The sequence below is a fragment of the Equus quagga genome, unplaced genomic scaffold, assembly GCF_021613505.1.
Source record: "Equus quagga isolate Etosha38 unplaced genomic scaffold, UCLA_HA_Equagga_1.0 164645_RagTag, whole genome shotgun sequence".
NCBI classification, from domain to species: Eukaryota; Metazoa; Chordata; class Mammalia; order Perissodactyla; family Equidae; genus Equus; species Equus quagga.
Window position 1 is genome coordinate 1 of NW_025797215.1, and position 9943 is coordinate 9943.

The 9943-nt window shown below is 45.5% G+C and overlaps 1 long non-coding RNA gene across 1 annotated transcript; it reads right to left on the minus strand.

Annotated features, from left to right (window-relative positions):
* Positions 1–30: 30 nt before the first annotated feature.
* LOC124233233 (uncharacterized) lies at positions 31–3125 on the minus strand. Its single transcript, XR_006887007.1, has 4 exons — positions 3012–3125; positions 2722–2776; positions 1041–1135; positions 31–886 (listed from the first exon to the last, which is right to left on the minus strand). It is a non-coding gene; the product is annotated as an uncharacterized LOC124233233 (long non-coding RNA).
* Between the last annotated feature and the right edge of the window lie 6818 nt (positions 3126–9943).

A 9943-nucleotide genomic window follows, 5' to 3' on the forward strand; every position in this document is an offset into this window, starting at 1 on the left:
CCTGAACTTGATCCCTCTACGCTGCCTCACCACAGGGCCTCCCACTCTCATGCAGTGTCCCCTCAGAGCCAGGGCATCCTGGTTAGCAGAGGGCTCTCTCCAGAGTCCAGGGCCCTCAATGCATTCTGCTCTGGAGTTGGCCAGGCAAGTCACTTCTGGGACATGTGACTGAGATACCAGCCTTCTGCCTAGGCAGGGAGGTGGCGAGGGGCCCAGAGAACCAGGCTCTGGATGCCACTGACCCTCCACCATCAATGCCTTCAAAAGCATCTTCACACCAGCTCACAGCTTGACTGTCCTGGCTCCCAATTCGTGGGCTGGGCCTGCAGTGCACAGGGATGTTCACACAGGAGGTGAAACCCCTTTTCTCCTGAGCTGCAGGACCGCGTGCCTTTGCAAGCTCCCTTTCCCTGGGGTCTCCTGTGCCTCTGGGCCTGGGCTGACGCAGACAGCAGAAGCATGCACCAGGCACACACAGAGCTACAGTCACCGCAGAACCACCCAAACAGGCCTGTGCACATTCGAGGCCCTTCTGGGAATCTGAGAAAGGTGGGCGGGAGAGGGCTGGAGAGGTCTTGTCCGAGGTCTAACCCCATTTTGGGGGGCTACTTCACTGGACTCTGAGAGAAGGACCAGCCCCTTCTGCTTCAGCCCCAACTTACCTGGTTGGACATCTGCTCACCCAAAGTCTGTCCCAACCAGTGTTTCCAGTTAGGAATCCTTGGGGCTTTATCTCCTCCCCTACAAAAGGTTCCCGAAAGAGGAAGGGAAAAGGAGGGAAGGGCAAAGGTCTCTGACCTGTGATGGGGACAGTCCCTGTCCTCCAGGTAAGTATGTCAAGGACGGCCCAGCCATCAGCCTAGGAGGGTCTGGTGCCTGCTGCAGGCTGGAGCAGAGAAACCAAAGTCAGACCTCCCTGCAGAGGAGTGTGGCTTGGGTGAGGCCTTCCAAATTCTACCTGAGCACCACCCCTCAGGACGCCAGGGGGATGGATTTATCTTGTCTTGTAAAACTGCCACAGTGAGCCCCTGGACCCTCACCTCATTCCAGCCAGAATCCAGCCTGACCAGCACCCATCAGGCTGCCATAATCTTGAACACTGGTCTGGAGACATGAAGATTCCCCGAAATGACATCTTAGAAAAAACAAAAAGCAAAGAGCATGTTCATTCTTGCTTTGCTTCATAGAAACTTAATTTTCTTTTCTTTTCTTTTTCTTTTTCTTTTTTTTCTTTTTTTTTGCTGAGGAAGATTCACCCTGAGCTAACATCTGCTGCAAATTTTCCTCTTTTTGTATGTGAGCCACTGCCACAGCACAGCCACTCACAGACAAGTGGTATAGGTCCATGCCCGGTAACTGCAGCCAGGCCACTGAAGTGGAGTATGCCGAACTTAACCACTAGGCCACTGAGGCTGGCCCAGAAACTTAATTTTCTTATATTACACTTGTCATTTTGTCTTTGTAAATTTTTTTTGAGGCATATAATCCCTAAGCTAACATCCACCACCAATACTCCTCTTTTTGCTGAGGAAGATTGGCCGTGAGCTAACATCTGTGCCCATCTTCTACCTTATATGTGGGACACCTGCCACAGCATGGCTTGATGAGCAGTGCGTAGGTCCACGCCTGGGACCGAAGTGGCAAACCCTGGGCCACTGAAGGGGTACGCATCAACTTAACCACTATGCCACCAGGCTGGCCCCTTGTTGTAATTTTGAATTTTTTGTTTTAGTGCTTTAGAGATGCATTCACCCCTTGAATTCTTATGAATATTTTCTTTTTCTCTCTTTATAGATTACACTCCCTCTGGGCACACAGATAACTGTACTTACTAGTCCCAAAGCCCCCCAGCCCCTTGCTATTAGGTGAGGCCACATGACTAGTTCCAGGCAATCAGCTGTGCACAGCAGTGACTTATGTTACTTCTGAGGTTACTGTACAAGAGTGGGTGACAGATCTCTATGACACTGTCCCCTTGTCACAGTGACCAGCAATGTTCCAGGTTGTGAAGCCTCCTTCAGCTGGTGTCCCTGACAGACTATAGGAAGCAAAGAACCCCTCACCCCTGGCCTTCACCAACACATGGACATTTATTGTGTGCTAGAAATAAACCTTTACGGTGTTAAGCCACTGAGGCTTGGGTGTTGTTACCCTAGCATAAGCTTAGCCTAACCTGACAAACTCAGGGATGGCTCTCAAAGTTTAGAGTGCAATGGAGTCATCTGCGACACTTGTTAAAATGCATATTGTGGGGCCAGCCCATGGCTTAAGTTGGCGTGCTCTGCTGCGGTGGCCCAGGGTTTCCCCGGTTCAAATCCTGAGCACGGACATGGCACCACTCATCAAGCAATGCTGAGGGCGGCATCCCACATGCCACAACTGGAAGGACCCAAAACTAAAAAAAAAATATACAACTATATACCGGGGGGCTTTGGGGAGAAAAAGGAAAAATAAAATCTTTAAAAAAATGCATATTGTATGACAAAAATATAGTGGGGGACAGACACGGATTTGTGATGGTCGGAGAGAACTACTAGACTATCTTATCAACTGATTGACAGGTCCTTTTGAATTTTATAATTTTTCATTTTGTTAACCTTATAATAGTATTTGTTACCCAGGTAATAGATACTCTATTTGGAAAACTGAGAAGGCACAAGAAAAAAGGAAAAATTAAGATAAAAATCCAGAACTCTGTCACCGGAATATTAACCTTCTGACCTTCTGGTGTGTTATCATGGCAGGAATTTTCCTTTGAAAAAAGACCATCTTTTCCCTGAAGGAGAGAAAAGGAAAGAACCCATAGTACTCCTTTCGAGAGAGCTCCATCAGCTCCCCCTAAACACACACACAAGCACGCAGGCGCGCGCGCACGCTAGGCGAGAATGTGGGGAACGCAGTCCTGGAAAAGGATTTGCTTCCACGACTGCCCGACCGCCCCCACCCCCCCCCCCACCCCCACCCCCACCCCTACCCCTGGGGGCCCATCTGCAGGGAACCGGGGTGCTTACCTCTCTTTCGTAACCTTCCACTCGACACGCCCACATCCTCCGCAATAGGAAGCTGGCACCCACGCAGGGGTCCCGCCCACCTCCCCAGCATTCTCTATTGCCCACCATTTTCTGAATCAAAATGGTAGAGGGCGTGGCTGTGGTGTCACAACTGCAGTACAGGACCTGCCGCGGGGGTCGCTTACATTCGCTTCTTTTCCGTGGTTTGCAGGTGGCTCTTGCCTTCACATGCGCTTGCAGGTTACCCGGGCATTTTCCTCCTCCTCTTTCCTTGGGCCAGAAGCCAGCCTGCTTTCGAATAGGGAGCTGGTACCCAAACCTGACCACTGTCCCCTCCCCAGATTCCTCCCCCAAGCCCACCATTTTTTTGCCCCCAAATGGACTGGAGCAGGGGCCGGAAAGGGGTATGGGCAATGCAGTTCTGGACCCGCTTTGCTGTTGACCCTCGCCTTCGGATATCCTCTGCTCTTTCAAACCTCCTCAGATCCGGGACAGGAGGTAGTCTCCTCCTCTGTCTGGTGTCCAGAAGCGCGCCTGCCTGCCTCCAGGGTAATCAGGAGATGGTGTTCAGGCGGGAAAGAGGGCTCAGACTACACAGTGACTTAAATTCACGTCTGCCTTTTGTCCAGTGAGGCCTCTGTTAACAGTGAGCTAGGGTCCCCAAATTAACCCTCCGAATGGCACCGCAGCAGGAGCCGGGTCGACGCTCCCCACCCCCCTCCACAACTTGACACTGCTAATCTTTTCAGTCTGCGCCAGAAGCATGAAAAGTGTATCATATCCCTGGAATTTCTATTTGCCCTTCTCAGATTATCATGGAGGATCAGTCCCTTGGGGTTAATCGACCATGTCTGTTTTTCTCGCCCGCCGGCTAGACTCTCCACCTCCCCTCCCCCAAGACCCGAAGGTCTACCATTTCTCTTGCAGTTCTGTTCAGGCATGAAATGGGGTTCAGGAAATGAGGCTCAGAGTGAAGAGTCAGAGATTCTTACTAGCTCTTTTAAATTTTTGCCAGTTCTGTTCCTTAAGGTTATTATTATCATTACTGATAGTAATATCAGCCTACATCCTATTTGTCTTTAAAAGATAGAAAAGAGCTATCTATTGTCATTTGAGAAGCAAGAGGTGGATTCAAGAGTATATGTGGGTAAACAATAATCCAGCCACCTGTTATCCCTACTCAGTGATAATACAAATATAGATCCTTTAGGCAGCCACTTTTTTGAAGGTTTGAAATGTACAGAGCAGCTGGAGGCGCCCCTAGTGAGGGGCCCCTGTGGGGGAGGACTTTCCATGAAGTCAGCCTCTGAGGTCACATAATCTCACAGTGCCAAGGACACCTTGGAATTTCAGAGTTTAAAAGCTGGTCACAATGTTCTGGTCTTCAAAATTATTAATTCAACCTCCACAATTGCTCTATTTCCCAGTTCTCTACCACATCCACATCCTTATTAACCCTTTCCAATTGCAACCAAAATTTCCTACTACTTCTTATCATCCCAGGGACACATCTAGGTTGTGGGGCCTGAAATTTACAATTTGAGGGACCCTCTTTAAGATGCAGGCAATTAGATACCAAAGTTAATATTTATTTATAATGAGAAAAGAAATCACAACAAATTACAAAATTTGAACAGCTGACATATACAAAACATCCCAATTTCCATACCAATGACATTTTTATTAACTGTCTGGCACACCTCTATGATTTTTGGCTACAAACTCTTTGATCCTCTCTTCATATGGCATTTTTTAAATATCATTTTTCCTAGAGAAAAATGTAAAGGTAATTTAACCTTTCCTTTGCATGATTAATCAGTTTGTTATTATTACTACTGATAAAAATTCCAGCATTGCAACTCATTGGTGATGGGTAAATTTTTAGTATTGTCAAATTTGAGTAAACTGCTGTCAACCTCTGTCAAGTTTCTTTCTTTTTTTTTTTTAAGATTGGCACCTGAGCTAACATCTGTTGCCAATCTTCTTTTTGTTTCCTTCTTCTTCTTCCTCTCCCCAAAGCCCTCCAGTACTTAGTTGTATATTCTAGTTGTAGGTCCTTCTAGTTGTGCTGTGTGGGATGTCGCCTCAGCATGGCCTGATGAGCAGTGCCATGTCCGTGCCCAGGATTCAAACCAGTGAAACCCCAGGCCGCCGAAGTGGAGCGCAGGAACTTAACCACTGGGCCACGGGGCCAGCCCCTCAAGTTTCTTTCTTATGTGGGCTTAAGATTTAAGTTATCCTGTGCAGATTCATATCTTAAATATTCTTTTTTATTTTTTTTGAGGAAGATTAGCCCTGAGCTAACTGCTGCCAATCCTCTTTTTGCTGAGGAAGGCTGGCCCTTAGCTAACATCCATGCCCATCTTCCTCTACTTTATATGTGGGACACCTGCCACAGCATGGCTTGACAAGCAGTGAATACGTTCACACCCGGGATCCGAACCAGCAAACCCCGGGCCGCCAAAGTGGAACGTGCACACTTAACCACTGTGCCACTTGGCCGGCCCCTTAAATATTCTTAATAATGACACTCACAAACCAGTGTGATGTCAATGTTCTGAAGGTGAGCAGAATTTGCCACCCCCAAATATGCCTCTTGGGCACAAGGATTATTTTAGGCTGATTATTTTTAAGAAACAGCAGACATAGAAACTCAGAAAACCAGAAGTTACCCTTTCTAGGAGACAATTACATTTATACAGGAAATCTCCAGTTGTAAGCGTGTCTCCCTCTCTGTACTGTACCAGGGAGAGAAAGTTGACTCTAAATCTCTAGCAACTCCTATCAATGGGGAGGCAAGGACTTAAATCTGCATGACACCCTTCCCCTTGGTGACTGTGCTTTGCCTGAAAACCTCCCATAACTTCCCCCACCAATATCTTTTGTCTTTAGCTGGAGATGGTATTTAAGGTGGTGGCTTGGGCCATTTCAGGCAGTTACTCAGTTTTCCTGGGTCTCTCCCATGTATACAGGAGGTATACATGGTATTAAACTTGTTTGTTTTTCTCTTGTTAATCTGTCTTTTATTATAGGGAGTTCTCAGCCAAGAACCTAGAAGGGTAGAGGGAAAATTATTTCTCCTCCCCCACCGTCCTCATTGTAGTAGTGATTTTGAGTTTCATGGTGTCTTAGTCAATGTCAGTATTTCATGCCAAATCACCAAGAAATTAACATGAACCTGTGTAGATGTGACTGGGCAAAGCCACAGGCATGGCTGGTGTAGCAAAGACCAGGAGTCCATTTTTGATAAATCATATTGTACTTATAGGGCAGTAATGGGAGCCAACACTAAAAAAGTATCTTGGAATCAGGTAATGAAGTGGGAAATAGTATCAAACGCTGGCAAGTGGCTGATGTTAAACCATCGTGCTTTTAGTTTGAGCTATAGAATTTGTCCATGGTTCACTAAGCATCTGAAAGGCAAGTATAGTATTAGGCTCATTAGCATTAGAGTCAGGCAACCGTGGTTTGAATCCTAGAGCTTCTACTCATTACCCTGTGAAATCTTACTAGTAATTACAGTCATGCACTGCATAACAAAGTTTCAGGACAGACCACATATACGACCGTGGTCCCATAAGGTTAGTACCATATAGCCTAGGTGTGTAGTAGGCTATACCATCTAGGTTTGTTTAAGTGCACTCTAAGATGTTCACATGACAAAATCACCTAATGAGGCATTTCTCAGACCATGTCCCCATTATTAAGCCACACATGACTGTACCTAATTATACATGGAAGGGACTGAGGAACACATGAATAAATTATCCAATTAATCTGAAACTAAATGTAATTCCAAGTCAACTTCTCCTTAGCTTGATCCCAAACATGCCCGCTTCCATCTCACCACCAACATGAGGGGAAGTCAGAGTGGGAAAAGAGAGTCTTAAATTGTGGTCAATATTCTTGCTTTTGCTAACTTTTACAGAAATATATGAGATATAGTATGGCCCCTGTATTAGTTTTCTATTGCCATGTAACAAAATACAAAACTTAGCTGCTTAAAATAACACCCATTTATTTGGCTCACAGTTCGGTAAGTCAGAAGTCCAGGCATGTTGTGACTGAGTTCTCCGCTCAGGATTTCATAAGGCTGAAATCAAAGTGTGAGCCAGGCTGCATTCTCATCTGGAACTTTGAGTGCTTTTCCAAGCTTTCATGTACGGAATTGAAAAAAGACGGAGTCTCTCATATTAAGGCACTAAAATGGAGCCAGGCAGAAGAGGAGAAGGACAAATTCCTCCTTCAGGATGAACTCTTGAACTCATTAGATGCCTGAAATGCATCTGCAAGTCTTCTCAAGGAAGATAAGATTATCGAGATACAGACCTCATTCCTGTCAAGGTCATCTTCTACATTCCTAGGTTTTAATGGCTTGTGTCAGCTGACCCTCACCCCATGACTACCTTGGGCCTGGAATTTGTTAAAAGACATTCCTCCCCGCCCCCGCTTTTTTTTTTATTTTTTGCCTTCATTAGCCACGACTGTAAAACCTTCCCTCTCCGTTCAACAGCCAGAACACAACTGGAACACAGATTCAATGTTGAATCAATGTTGAATCTGTGTTCCAGGGTTGCAGTTCTAATAAACCCCAAGTAAACTTCTTTTTCTTTAAGCCTATCAGAGTCTACCTCATAATTGGTCGAATACAGTTGTGGCAGAATTCAGTGCCTTGTGGTTGTAGGATTGAAGTCCTACTTTCCTCTTGGCCATCAGCGGGGGGCCATTCTTAGCTCAGATGCCACCCACATTCCTTGCCACATGGCCTCTCTATCTTCAAAGTCAAAGTGGAAAATTTCCTTCACATTGAACCCCTTTCCTATTTCAAATCTCTCTGACTTAAGGAAAGGCCATCTCTTTAAGGACTCATCCTGTTAGGTCAGGCCCACTTAGTAACGGCCCTTTTGATTAACTCAATGACTTGAGATCTTGATTGCATCTGCAAAATCCCTTTTGCCGTATACCTAACATAATCGTGGGAGCGATATCTCATTATATTCACAGGTTCCATCTACAGTCAGGAAGAGGGAATTACACAGTGTGAAGGTCATTGGGGACCATCTTAGAATTTTGCTTACCATGACCCTTTCTAGAGGCCTCAGATGGTGCCCATACAAATCAAGGGGCCATGAAGATTAAGATTCTTTAGCTTCAAGGTGAATTCACCTCTGCACTACCTTGACCCTTTCAGTTTTTCACTTCACCCATACAACTGTATTCTGCTAATGGGCCCACAAAGCTCACTCGTCCATAATTATGGATTAGTTACTGCTTACAGTTCTAACAGAAGTTACAAGCTGAATTGACCAACATTCTTTTTGCTGCTAAGATTTTCAGCATTTACCTAAATTTGGGGTGATTTACATCTTGGGCATGCAATGAAAGGCGGTCATGGTTTCTTGTATATCCACCAGGGTATGTTAGGTTGAGGCTGGTTAGGTTGGGGAAGACACAAAAACCAACCACAAGGAAATGGTACTTGTCCTCTAAAGACATTTGGAAACTTCCTCATTACTGTGCCTGCTACGTGCCCCACATGGGGGCAGTTGTTTTGTATAGGCCAGCGGACTATCCCATGTGCTCCCTCACCAGTTTGTGAAGTAGGGATTATTAGCAGATCAGCAGAAACTTGGAGAAGATAATGTCCAGTGTGGACTGGAGTTATTAGAGAAAAATTCAAAGAATAAGTAAATGACCAAATTAATCTACCTTATTTCCTAATTTCATCTTGCCATTCTCCTGCCCAAAGGCTCTGGATGGTAACCGCACAATCCACTAAATAATCTTAGATTCCCTATCCTAACAGGGCACTTCAGGATCCAACTTGAGTTGCATTCTCTAAGCTTTGCCAACTATTTTTCCTCTGCTCCAGCTAAAAGGGATCCCCAATCAGTGTGACCCAAATATGCTTTTACTTACCCACTCTGTGCTCTTGCTATGCCATTCTCCTAGAATGAGTAATTCCCCCAGACCTGGTACTATAAAGGAATAAGAACAGATAATATAAAGGAATGTATATCTCATGAAGGAATTGCTCCTTAGGATGTTTCAGGAACATAAAAATAGACCATAGGTGCTGAGAGCAGTAAGTAGCCAGTCTTAGGACAGCAAAGGCTTCACACCACCATTCCATTTGAAGAGAACCAGAGAGTTTAACTCAGGCTAGTGACAAAGGGATTCTATCAGAGCACTCTGGACCATTGATTGGTTTGTAGTCTACACCTGACTTCATCACTTTTCATGGTACATGCAAGATCTCCTTCACTTTGAACACATTTAATCTCTTTTTCCATCCTTCCTCGTGCCTCCGCTTATACTATATTCCTTTCCATGCACTCTTTGAATAAATATCCTACAACTTGTCTTCTGCCAAACTGAGCATAGGTAGAACTATTCTCCTCTCAGTGAAGTGGATCACGGCCAGCCCTGTCCACAAAAAAGCCCCTAAGTTGACATGCATTGAAAGCTCCCTCCCTGAAGAGCAAATGCAGAAGCGAGGCACTGCCGGCGCCGCCACAGAAAGAAAGTCAAGGCCTGGAGCCTGGACACTAGGCCTTTGAAGTGGTTCACTGAGTAGCAGATGTATCGCCTTGGAGGTTAGTCCAAAGTTCTTTCTGACACCTGACAGGACTGGAAGTTTAAAAAGCAGTGAACTCACAGTTCTGTGCTCCTCTGACTTGGTGAGCATCTCACCTTACACAGGCTGCCAAGACCACTGAGCTTTGACCACACCATAGTGACAGACAAGACACAGAATAGATTTTCGGCATTCAACCACTTGCACTACCATCTCTTCTATATCCTTTGCATGGTATATTTGCTACTTTAGTAGTAACCAATCTAACGCCACGTTGAACCAAGTTCACATTGTCATTCTCACGTATGTCTGAATTCAGACCAGAATGAAAATTTATAAATATGTATTTGCGAGT